The 11,859-nt window shown below is 45.8% G+C and overlaps 1 protein-coding gene across 1 annotated transcript in view; it reads left to right on the top strand.

Annotated features, from left to right (window-relative positions):
* Positions 1–1,457: 1,457 nt before the first annotated feature.
* ARMC2 (armadillo repeat containing 2) overlaps positions 1,458–11,859 on the top strand; it is a 272,150-nt gene continuing 261,748 nt past the window's right edge. The window contains exon 1 of the mRNA XM_075338362.1: positions 1,458–1,659. The gene's annotated coding sequence lies outside the window, so the exon portion shown is untranslated. The remainder of the gene's footprint in view (positions 1,660–11,859) is intronic.

The following is an 11,859-nucleotide window of genomic DNA, read 5'->3' as shown; positions in this document are numbered from 1 at the left end:
AATATTATATGTGTTTCCCCAAAAACCTTTCTGGAGAGTATACAGGCAGAAACATCTGTATACATTTATTATATATTTTGTTTGCTTATATACATATTTCACAGCCTTTTACAGACATTTTCCATCACTTTTCCCATTGGGGCTCACAATCTACATTTCATATGTCTTTAGCGTGTTGTAAGAAACCCTCACACATTTAGAATATACAAACTTGGGATGTGAACCCAAGACCACAATAGTAACCACTGAGCCACCGTGGTGCCCTGGTGGTCTACTGTATTTACAGTCTTATTGTATAAATAGTCTCCACTGTAAATACATCTAAAAAGCTACTTCCTCAACACAACCATAACATTGAAAAGAGAAGAATATATAATAGTCTGAGACTCAAATTACTCCAAAGTCACAGTCTGATGCCTATCTTCCTCTAAGTCATATAAATGGTGATAAATGTGGCTAGTGCATGTTAATATAATAACCACTAACATATCACCACCATATAAACCTATCTAAATGGTCCTTATTCTCACCAATGAAGGCACAAACAATGTCCTTCTGCTCCTCAAGTACCGTAGACTGAGATTTGCTATAGAGTGGGTCGCTAAAAATATAGATCTATTTTTTTCTTCACTTTGGCAACATCAAATCATTATATCAAGAAGAATACTCTTGATAAAACATCCGATGGAAGGCTCAGCTGTGATGTCTTTTGGGCAGCAACATACTAGGGAAATATCTCAGATTACTGGCACAAAGTTGTGCCAATGGAGAAAGTAATGGGGATGTTGCGATTGTGTTGACATATGAGTTTTTGTTTTTTTCTGCTTTGAAAAAAAGAAAAACACATTTCTAAAATATAAATTGCAAAACTTTTGCCCAGAGCAATTTTAATACTGGACAGCACAAGGATGATTTTTTTATGGACACATAGTCTCGTAAAGGTGATTTTAGTACGTAGCTTGGATCAAAAAAGGATGTCTGTTTTTTTTTTGTAGACACATGGTTGTCAAAAAATATATATTTTATGAACAGCTCCATAGAGTATAATGAGCCTGTGTTCCATCCATGAAAAATATTAAGCATGTGAGATTAGATAAATATATCCTTCACTTGAGGTGTTCTGTCACCAAAACTGGTAGAATACATTTAGTACCTGTGTTAAAAGGGCAATTAATTAGGAGTAAGGGTATCTGCATATGGCAGATATGTTGCAAAAGTCCCCGAAACAGAAGACCACACTAAAGGAAAATATCTTCTGTATTCCCTGTTCGGTGATCCAGTCTAATTTATATGAGCACAAATCAGAAATATGGCCATGTAAAAGAACCATGAGTAATTAGACAGTATCTGAAATAATCCTCTGGTATGTTTTTTTTGTAGTGGACAGTATGGACCAGCTGTCCTCCGAATCCCACTCAACGCTTGACTTTTACACAGACCTGTGCACTGTTCAATATGATTTGCTTCCCCTCCCACTCGGTTTGAGCTGTAGACAGTTTCTTACTGACCCCAATTCACTGTTGTACGGCAAGAAGACTACAATATATACAGATACTGTTGTAGCCTGTCCACAGATATACAGCTGAGGTTGCTAGCAGCATTTCCCACTGAAGACACACAGTCTCTCATTAACCCTGACTGCACTTTCATATCAAGCAGGTAAAGAGATTTTCCTTCTCTCTTGGGTTGAATGTTGTTTTTCTTAGTTGTATCATCTTTATGCTTTGAGTATGTGTCTATATTTACTTTTCTAGATATATATCTATATATATATATAGATATATATCTCAATTATCCTTGTCAATATTTTATTTTTTATATTGGTGCATTGCCATTCGTGAGGCTTATCTGAGAAGGATCCCTGGTTTTACTAACTTGAGTCTAATCATCACTTATTAAAGCATTTGTTTATGGACAGGTAGTCCCACTAGCATGTTTTGTATTGTTTTCTGTATACTATTTTCTTCACATTGATATCAGATGTGTGCAGAATTATTGGGAATAATCAATGCTACAGTGATTTGTATGTAAATATTGCAAACAGAAAATAATAGGAATGATGGGTCGAAACATTTTTGATTAACCCTACCATCCTGGCACCGTTCATGTTTCAAAAAAGGGTAGGGCCATGCAGTCAGATATTTTATGATATATATGTATATATCATAAAATATCTGACTGCATGGCCCTACCCTTATATATATATATAAAAACAATATATGTGTAGACCAGTTCACCTGTCCAAACTCAGGATGTAATAAATGTTACTGTTTGCTCTTATAATGCACGGATCCAGACTAAGAGCAAGTCCTGGGTATGCAGAAAAAAGAGGAGATCCAGCAAAGAATCGGTAAAACCAGGTGGCATGAAACTTGTAACTTTATTCGTAGAAAAAATTAAAAATATGACAGAGCTGAGGGCATAAAGTAAATGCAGGACAAATGCATCACGGGCAAAGCGTTTCGGCGGTGAAAACCGCCTTCTTCACGGTCCAAGCCAAAACTGAAACTGATCTTCTGGCGTGCTGGGGCTTCTATATGCATATAGAATGACAATGATAAGGTTTAGTAGCACAAGACAGATTATGTAATTCGGTTGCATTAGTTGCCACTGCAAGGCAAAGTGGCTGGGTTTGAAGGATACGGCAAGCACTGAAGCAACGGGATAGGTGACCGATAGACCATGCTATCATCAGGCAGTGGAGGTTCTCAAGGATGAAGCCATGATGATAGGTAGAAAGCCAAGAAATATGACTGGAGAAGTAACACTTTGCTACAGGAAACAAAAACTTTATTGACTTTGCAGTAAGAGCATAGCATGTAATGTCTTAATTTCTTATCCAACTTTTCAAAAATTTGCGAAAATGTGTTAGAAGCATGCAATTGTGAGCCTGCAATCATCCAAAACCTTGTATTCCAACACAATATTGTTGTGGCAACACTCCTCAAAGCCTTTAACACTAGAAGTCCCAGAAATTTCGAGCTGCCCCCTGAAGTCCCGAAAGAGGATCAAATGACCCTTAGTCCAAACTGTAATTAAGGCCATTACTGTCGCACCACAGGAGGTTGGAAAACAACAACCTCCTGTGGTGCGACAGTAATGACCTTAATTACAGAACAAAAGATGGTGATTATAGGATGTTAGCTAAAATCCTTCAGGTCATTCGACCCGTCTCTGGGTTCCAAAGGTAGAAATGTTAAATGACCCTTCTCTGGGACTTCTAGTGTTAATGCCCATCCTCACTCAAAAAAAAATATATTCTATGTATCTCTTTTATCATATTGCCTGTCTGTAATGATTTAGTCCTAACAAATATATTCATCCCTAAACATATAAAAAATAACATCTCTAACGTATTTAACCAGTTAGATATCGGCAGTAACCAAGATCTCTGTGCAACCGGCATGCAGACTCAAACTATACCAAATAACTGATGGTTTTTATCACACCCTTCTGTTTAATACAGTGTGAACTATCTGATCAATATATACATTTCCACTCATGTTATAATATAGAACGTTTCCCGGATAATATATTGGACCTGCATATAAGATTTTTTGTTCTTCTTAGTAGAGTACACAACAGTATTAATGTCTTACCATTAATTCTGCATATATTATTACCAATAACAATGTCATTCCCTCATTGCTTGGTTCACCATTATGGCACATAATTACGCTTCCCGTTGTATGCTAGATGCATCCAAAAGTTTGTGGGGAAGTAGATAATTGTAATTTACCGATTGTGAAATATTGGAGTTACCAACTCTGTAAAAAAATACATATCCCTGTGTTTGAGATAAGATATAATTTGGCAGCCTAGGACACGATTTGTAATAGTTTTTACTTTCAATTTCTAAAAATGCATATACATATATCCATCACAGTCTGTATGCAAGCTGAGTAACAACAGTAATATAAATGTGACATAAATGCAGATTATATTCAACCCTTATATAATCTATATTACAGAATATAATGAGTTAACCCAACATATTTATATTAGTAGATGTATGGATCTAAGGGATTATCACTTTGCCGCCTCCGTTTCTAATCGGGTAAACGTAGAGGTTTTATTTTACCGGCACTCTACCGAGATGCCGAGATCTTATATTCCCTTTATAATTTAACCCCATGCATTCCATCTTCTTTCCAATATAATTGGATGTTGATGTTCTATTTTATGCAGCATGAACTTAAATCCAATACTTTATGTCTCCAAATTGTGAGAAATTGCCTGCAACACATAGAAAGACAGGGACTCATTCTGAACCAGTCTCCCAATTAGTTTTGATCACTACAAAACCAGAAAACAATAGAAAAAATAAAAAACAAGGCTAATTCAGGTTTGTACTATCATCATCACTTCATATTTGCATACTAATTTTGCCTTTCCGTTAACTGGTTAATGCCCATGATCAAATAGCATACAAGTTTTAGAAAAAATATACTAGCAAGATTATATGTGTGAAGCGATACTATATAAATAATTCATAGCCTTTGCTTTTCTTAATATTTTAATTAACGTCCAGCCTATGAATTCTCAATCGTCACATGTTCCATGCAAGTGTTTTTCTTCTAGAACGATGTTTTATTAACCAGTAAGTTTAACCCCTTAGCACTTAAGTCATCCCACTGTCTAACGTTTTGCGTGATGTATTGGATATTGTGATATGAATGTATTTTCTACTTAGAAAGTCTGACCGGTTCTTCATTTTTTATTCTTTCTTTTCTTCTTTGTAAATTCTACCTTTATGCTCGGTCAACAAAATTGTGTATCTGTATTCATAGCACTGAGTATGAAAAGTATTGACGCAAAATACTCCTAAGAGAATATTAGATGACTAAGAATAGCAAAGGTTTGGCAAGTGCAACCAAAAAGGTCGTACTTTATATAATTAATAATTGTAGTCGTAGCTTTGTCAGAAAATCCCGTATATTATTCTGTAGCGCACGATGTTATACTCGAGATGTTAGGGTACTGTGGAATTATTTTTCCTATAAAAATCTCATCTCCTTCGCTGGCTCATTACTTTCAGATGTATTGAAGGTGAATGCAGTAGATGTAGACGCACATATTTGAGACTTGTGAATTAAGAATGTTAACACATCATGTAACAGCAGCCTTTCCTCTTAAGTAGCCTTTTTCGCAAGAGGAAAATACATAGTTAACCAAGCAGAAAACCGTCTCTTCATTTTTTAAAACCGAGCTTTAACATAATTTGTTATAAACGTTTTCATTTTGGATGAACCGTGCAGAGGTCTGTCTTGTCTAAGCGTGAAGAAGTTCGAAAACAGATTTTGCTATTCTTTTGTGAAATCAGCACAAAAAGCAAATTCACAGCTCTACAACAAAAAGCTCTGACACATACCACAGACCTTCAATAGCTCTCTGTATTTCCCTCCCTTAGTGACAGCAAAGCCATTGGTCTGTGTCTGATTTCAGGCCGCTCCTGCTACTGGCTGAGAAGAAGTGGCTTAACTGAGATGATAGGTAGGGAGCAGCTGACGTGATGACCCATTGGGTGCTGTGTATCCAGGAGAAGCATGTTATGTATAGCTATTTAAATCTCAGCCCAATGATGCAAGCAGTGTTGTCTGTTGCCCAAAAAGTAGGAGGGAAAAAAAAAGGTTAGTAATAATGCAAACAAAGAGTTAAATCTTGTCATGCTGAATTATTCAAGTAGTGAACATAAGTAACCAAGCATACGTCTTCACTGACCCAGATATAGTAGTCCGGCTACAATAACCTTCTCCCACTAAGTAACCCTCACAAGACACGACCTCTGTGATCACACCACTGCTCGGAGATACTATCTGTGCCCACACCATCTCCAGATCACATTAAAAGAAAATGTTACCCACAATAAAGAAAGACGCTGCAAATGAAATACATACTATTTGCATGTTTGTTTTATTCATTTGCATATATGTTGAAACACCGAGATGCAGGAGACTATATTTGTAAAATCATGTTAAAAAGATGTCAGTTTATAATACTGTATATTTAGCTTTTATATACGGTTTATATATTTTTTTAAATTATCTGGTCATGTTTATTGTTATTATCACTTGAACGAGACAAATCCATTTTTTTTGTCATTTACCTCTAAAATATATTCTAGATTTTTCTTTGGATATTGCGAGGGGAAATTTAATATGATTTACATCATCTTCACACATCGTACACCCAAAGAAGAAATGACTGGAAATAAGTTCCATACATTGTAATGTGACACCTGAGCAAGTATACTAAGTTCTGCATGCCTTAAAGGGTCCCCTATGCCCTCCAGCCAGCAGCGTTCATAGCTGTATGGCCAAATTCCCTTCCTAACCAGCCCTGTATAATGCTATTCATTAAAAAAAACTCATAAAATCACTTTCGCTATGCTAATTATTGCCTTAACTAGTCGCAGGGGCATTAGTTCTCCAGAGTTAGCCAGCCCCTTTTCCCTGTGGGCGTTATAACATGATTTCCACGAGCCCGCGTCAGCGCCAGATCCTGGAAATCTCGTACAAACACGCAGCTCTTTTTGACCATGTCATTGCACCTCAGAAGTAGGGTGGATGCTCCCAGCTTCATTAGGTGCACTGTTCATAACTGGACCATTCAGAAGATGGCTCACACATACGTATTCTATGAAGCGTACACTCGGCTTCAAAGGCATACTGAAGCGGCCGAAATGAGATGCACGCGTGCACGTGATTTTCAGAAGCAGATGGTGATGCCGACTTGAGGAAATCATGTTATCATGCCCATTAGGTCGTGATAACATGGAAAGAGCGCCGACTAGTCTGGGGAAACAAAGTCCCTACGACTAGTCATAGGCCTAATTAACATAGACAGACGTCCCCTTCACTGACGGATTTGGCAAATTCACGGCGACTCCTAGCCTTGCCGGGGTCCGAGAGGCCCCTGCCCTGGTGCTGACTGTTCTTCGTATACTGCTCCAGACCGCCGGGCCACTACCCGTCCGCGGTCCTTCCAGCAACCTCCGAGCAGTCACCCCTGCGGACTGTCACCGCCGTCTGCTGACCTTGCTGACACTGTCCTGGCACACAGCCGGACCAACTTCAGGCTTTACTACTCTCACTTTTACTCCTTTTCTGTTACTTCAGCTTTTCTCTTTAGCTCCACTACTACTTCCTTCTACTTCACTCCCCTAAACTGACTCTCCTCCTCACTCAAGCTCTGCCTGAGCTAAACTGCCTGGTTCTTCCCGCCTCCAGGGCTGTGTACTCCTCGGTGGGCGGAGCCAACCGCCTGGCCCACCCCCTGGTGTGAACATCAGCCCCTGGAGGAAGGCAACAAGGATTTTGGTAGCCTTGGTGTTCCTAACTGGGGTGTAGGGTGTGGTGGTGTGATGACCTGTGACCCCTGGCTTGCCCAGGGCGTCACATTCCCCCTTAGCAAAATGCAGACCGTACGCGGGCTGCCCGTCCAACACCGGTTTTATTTTCTGTAAAAGTATAAAAGGTAAACTGTAACATAACATCATCCCACAACGGGAGGCACATTTCTTAAATGTTGCAAAACGGTTTACGGCTACGGTTTCCGCTCTCTCCCACCCAAGCAACCTGGCCCTGATGCTGCCCCTAAAACCCAGGCAGCACCCCTTTACCCAAGTCCAGCACAAGTCACCCGAGCGGGATCTGTCCTTCCCCTCCAGAGGGTAGCCACCGGTTCCTTTGGTGGCTGGGCCCCAGCCTGCTCTGCTGAGGGCCCTCCCTCCAACCTGCCTCTCCGGAGGCGGCAACTGCGGAAATGGTAACGGTAAAACAACTTATTTACAAGCCACTAACGTTTGTGGTTGCCCTGCAAGTTCATGGGCTTGTCCATGGAAAGTTCTCCATGCAACTTTTTCAAACGGTCCCCACGGGGACAACGGTGCCGGCAACGGCCGGTTTTCCCTCAATCACGGTTGTAGACAATCTGATGAAACTTCGGTAATCATTTTTGCTTATCATTCTTTTTCAACAAACTTTTTCAAACATACACACAGGTGGTCCCAACGGGGACTGCTGCAGCGGGCATCCGCTGCCCTACTCCGGACTTTCAGCTAGAGCGGATCCATCACCCTCCACCAGCATATCAAACATGCACTGACATGCCTGCTGTGACAGGGGCACCCGGTACCCATTTCCACCGGTACGCGGGGTCTGGAAGACCATTGGACCTCCAACATAACGGGCACGCTCCTTTGCCTCTTCCAACTCAACAGCGGACCCGGGGCTGGGGCAGGAGTCGTCATCTCTTGTTCCTGCGTCAGGCGGGTTGCCGCCAGCTGTCGCAGCCTCCTGGCCTCCAGCATCCAGCATTTCAGACCCTTCTGTGGTAGCACGGTGCAGCAGATCAGGCGAGCTTACACTGAGGCGCCCCATAAGTAACGGCAAGGGTGATGCATAGGCCGAGACTAGGCCGGGCCCCTCAGCCGCAGCGGCCGGTCCTGGTAGGACATAGGGACGTGGGTCACCAGTCGACTCTGCTACATCCATTTCCCCTCCGTACATCGGGGTAGTTGTAATCAGCTCCTCCACCTCATTAGTCCACTGCTCCATCATCCGGAAGATCTGATCCTGCTGACGCCGGTGGAATTGCATCACCCGGGCCTTCATCCAGGCCACGGTTCCAGGCTCAGGGTCTGGCACAGTCTCTACTGGGACTTCTGGCACCATGCTGTTAAGGGGCCGCGGTTCTAGCGGTTCCCCCTGGTGTACTTCAGGGACGTTCTGGACGTCTGCAGCCGGCTGGTCCACCGGAGAGTCTGGGCAGGGTATCGCTACCGGTTGGGCAGGTAGCGGGCCTAATGGCGGAGCGGCAGCAGCTATCACGGGTAGCGGGGAGAGAGGCAGGATGAGCGGAAGCCGGCCGGGCCCCTCAGCTTCAATGGCCGATCCCTCAGGAATACAGGGGCGTGGGTCGCTTACCCGCTCCTCCAAATCCTCTTCCACCTCGCGTCTCCACATAGCAGCCACCACGTCCGCCATGTCGGTCTCCCACTCCTCCAGGTGGAGTTGCATCTGGGCCTGCAGACGATTACTCAGCGGGACGGTCCGGTCCCTCAACCACGTCGCCATGCCGGGCGCGGGGGCTTCCTTGTTGGGAGTTGGGTTGTACATCTTGGCAATCGTGCCTTCCAGGAACCCGGTATTGTTGCAGAGTCCTGGCGTCTCTGCTTTTATAGCTGCGCTCACATGCAGCCAGCCGCCATCGCGTCCCCCTTAGCTTCTTTCCAGCCCCTCCTCTATTGGGGCGGAGTTTTGGCCTTCGCGCCTCTGCTACTCGAGAAGACGCTCGAGCGGGAACTTTTCGCGCCAAATATGGCGACTTCCGAAATTTTTCAGCCGGACACCTCCGGCGGTTACAAGGCGCACCTCTACCCAACGGCAGAGCGGTAAGATCCTGTTCGTGACGCCAAGTTGTTGCGGGCGGAGGAGGGGACGCCGCGCTCTCCCACTGCTGCTCGGGTCCGGCTGCCGCGGCTGCTGCAGCCTGCCGCTGCTCGGTGGCTCGAGCGATGGGCCGGATCCCGGGGACTCTAGCGGCGCTCCTCGCCCGTGAGTGAAAGGGGGTTTTGGGTGTAGGGATTGGTTATTGTCTGTGACGCCACCCACGGTTGTGGTGATTTGTTGACACCACCGCTGCTCTGTATGGGGATCCCGGGAAGGATGGTATGGAGCAGCCAGTTGTTTTGTTGCCCCTCCGTGGGTAGGGGTTGGTGATCCCGGGGCCCAGTGATGAGGTGGGTGATGCAGGGCTTGGTGGGCGCAGGGACGCGGGGGCAGCGCTGTGCCTTGCGGCACTGTGGTACTCACTCAGCCTGAGACGTTGACACAGTTTTTCGGTAAAACACACGGCTGGAAAGACGGTTCCCACGGACGGCTGCACTTGCTTTTTCCCCAGTAGGTGACGGTGATGTCCCTTTTCCTGCACCTAATGTTTCTGTGTTGGTAGCGATGGGTTCCCATCGGTAACCCGCTCCCCGGCTTGGATATGGGCCGGAGGAGCCCTACTTTGCCCGCAGGCGCTGGCCCTGAGAAACTGGTGCCCTGGCGGTGGCGGTGTCTCTCCTCAATGGTTGGACTGTTGCCTTCAATCGGGACTTGGTTGTTTGGAGACAGACGTCCCCTTCACTGACGGATTTGGCAAATTCACGGCGACTCCTAGCCTTGCCGGGGTCCGAGAGGCCCCTGCCCTGGTGCTGACTGTTCTTCGTATACTGCTCCAGACCGCCGGGCCACTACCCGTCCGCGGTCCTTCCAGCAACCTCCGAGCAGTCACCCCTGCGGACTGTCACCGCCGTCTGCTGACCTTGCTGACACTGTCCTGGCACACAGCCGGACCAACTTCAGGCTTTACTACTCTCACTTTTACTCCTTTTCTGTTACTTCAGCTTTTCTCTTTAACTCCACTACTACTTCCTTCTACTTCACTCCCCTAAACTGACTCTCCTCCTCACTCAAGCTCTGCCTGAGCTAAACTGCCTGGTTCTTCCCGCCTCCAGGGCTGTGTACTCCTCGGTGGGCGGAGCCAACCGCCTGGCCCACCCCCTGGTGTGAACATCAGCCCCTGGAGGAAAGCAACAAGGATTTTGGTAGCCTTGGTGTTCCTAACTGGGGTGTAGGGTGTGGTGGTGTGATGACCTGTGACCCCTGGCTTGCCCAGGGCGTCACATTCCCCCTTAGCAAAATGCAGACCGTCCGCGGGCTGCCCGTCCAACACCGGTTTTATTTTCTGTAAAAGTATAAAAGGTAAACTGTAACATAACATCATCCCACAACGGGAGGCACATTTCTTAAACGTTGCAAAACGGTTTACGGCTACGGTTTCCGCTCTCTCCCACCCAAGCAACCTGGCCCTGATGCTGCCCCTAAAACCCAGGCAGCACCCCTTTACCCAAGTCCAGCACAAGTCACCCGAGCGGGATCTGTCCTTCCCCTCCAGAGGGTAGCCACCAGTTCCTTTGGTGGCTGGGCCCCAGCCTGCTCTGCTGAGGGCCCTCCCTCCAACCTGCCTTTCCGGAGGCGGCAACTGCGGAAACGGTAACGGTAAAACAACTTATTTACAAGCCACTAACGTTTGTGGTTGCCCTGCAAGTTCACGGGCTTGTCCATGGAAAGTTCTCCATGCAACTTTTTCAAACGGTCCCCACGGGGACAACGGTGCCGGCAACGGCCGGTTTTCCCTCAATCACGATTGTAGACAATCTGATGAAACTTCGGTAATCATTTTTGGTTATCATTCTTTTTCAACAAACTTTTTCAAACATACACACAGGTGGTCCCAACGGGGACTGCTGCAGCGGGCATCCGCTGCCCTACTCCGGACTTTCAGCTAGAGCGGATCCATCACCCTCCACCAGCATATCAAACATGCACTGACATGCCTGCTGTGACAGGGGCACCCGGTACCCATTTCCACCGGTACGCTGGGTCTGGAAGACCATTGGACCTCCAACATAACGGGCACGCTCCTTTGCCTCTTCCAACTCAACAGCGGACCCGGGGCTGGGGCAGGAGTCGTCATCTCTTGTTCCTGCGTCAGGCGGGTTGCCGCCAGCTGTCGCAGCCTCCTGGCCTCCAGCATCCAGCATTTCAGACCCTTCTGCGGTAGCACAGTGCAGCAGATCAGGCGAGCTTACACTGAGGCGCCCCATAAGTAACGGCAAGGGTGATGCATAGGCCGAGACTAGGCCGGGCCCCTCAGCCGCAGCGGCCGGTCCTGGTAGGACATAGGGACTTGGGTCACCAGTCGACTCCGCTACATCCATTTCCCCTCCGTACATCGGGGTAGTTGTAATCAGCTCCTCCACCTCATTAGTCCACTGCTCCATCATCCGGAAGATCTGATCCTGCTGAC

The sequence above is a fragment of the Anomaloglossus baeobatrachus genome, chromosome 3, assembly GCF_048569485.1.
Source record: "Anomaloglossus baeobatrachus isolate aAnoBae1 chromosome 3, aAnoBae1.hap1, whole genome shotgun sequence".
Lineage (NCBI taxonomy): Eukaryota > Metazoa > Chordata > Amphibia > Anura > Aromobatidae > Anomaloglossus > Anomaloglossus baeobatrachus.
The sequence above is the reverse complement of the archived record's forward strand: the minus strand, read 5'-3'. Positions and strand labels throughout refer to the sequence as shown.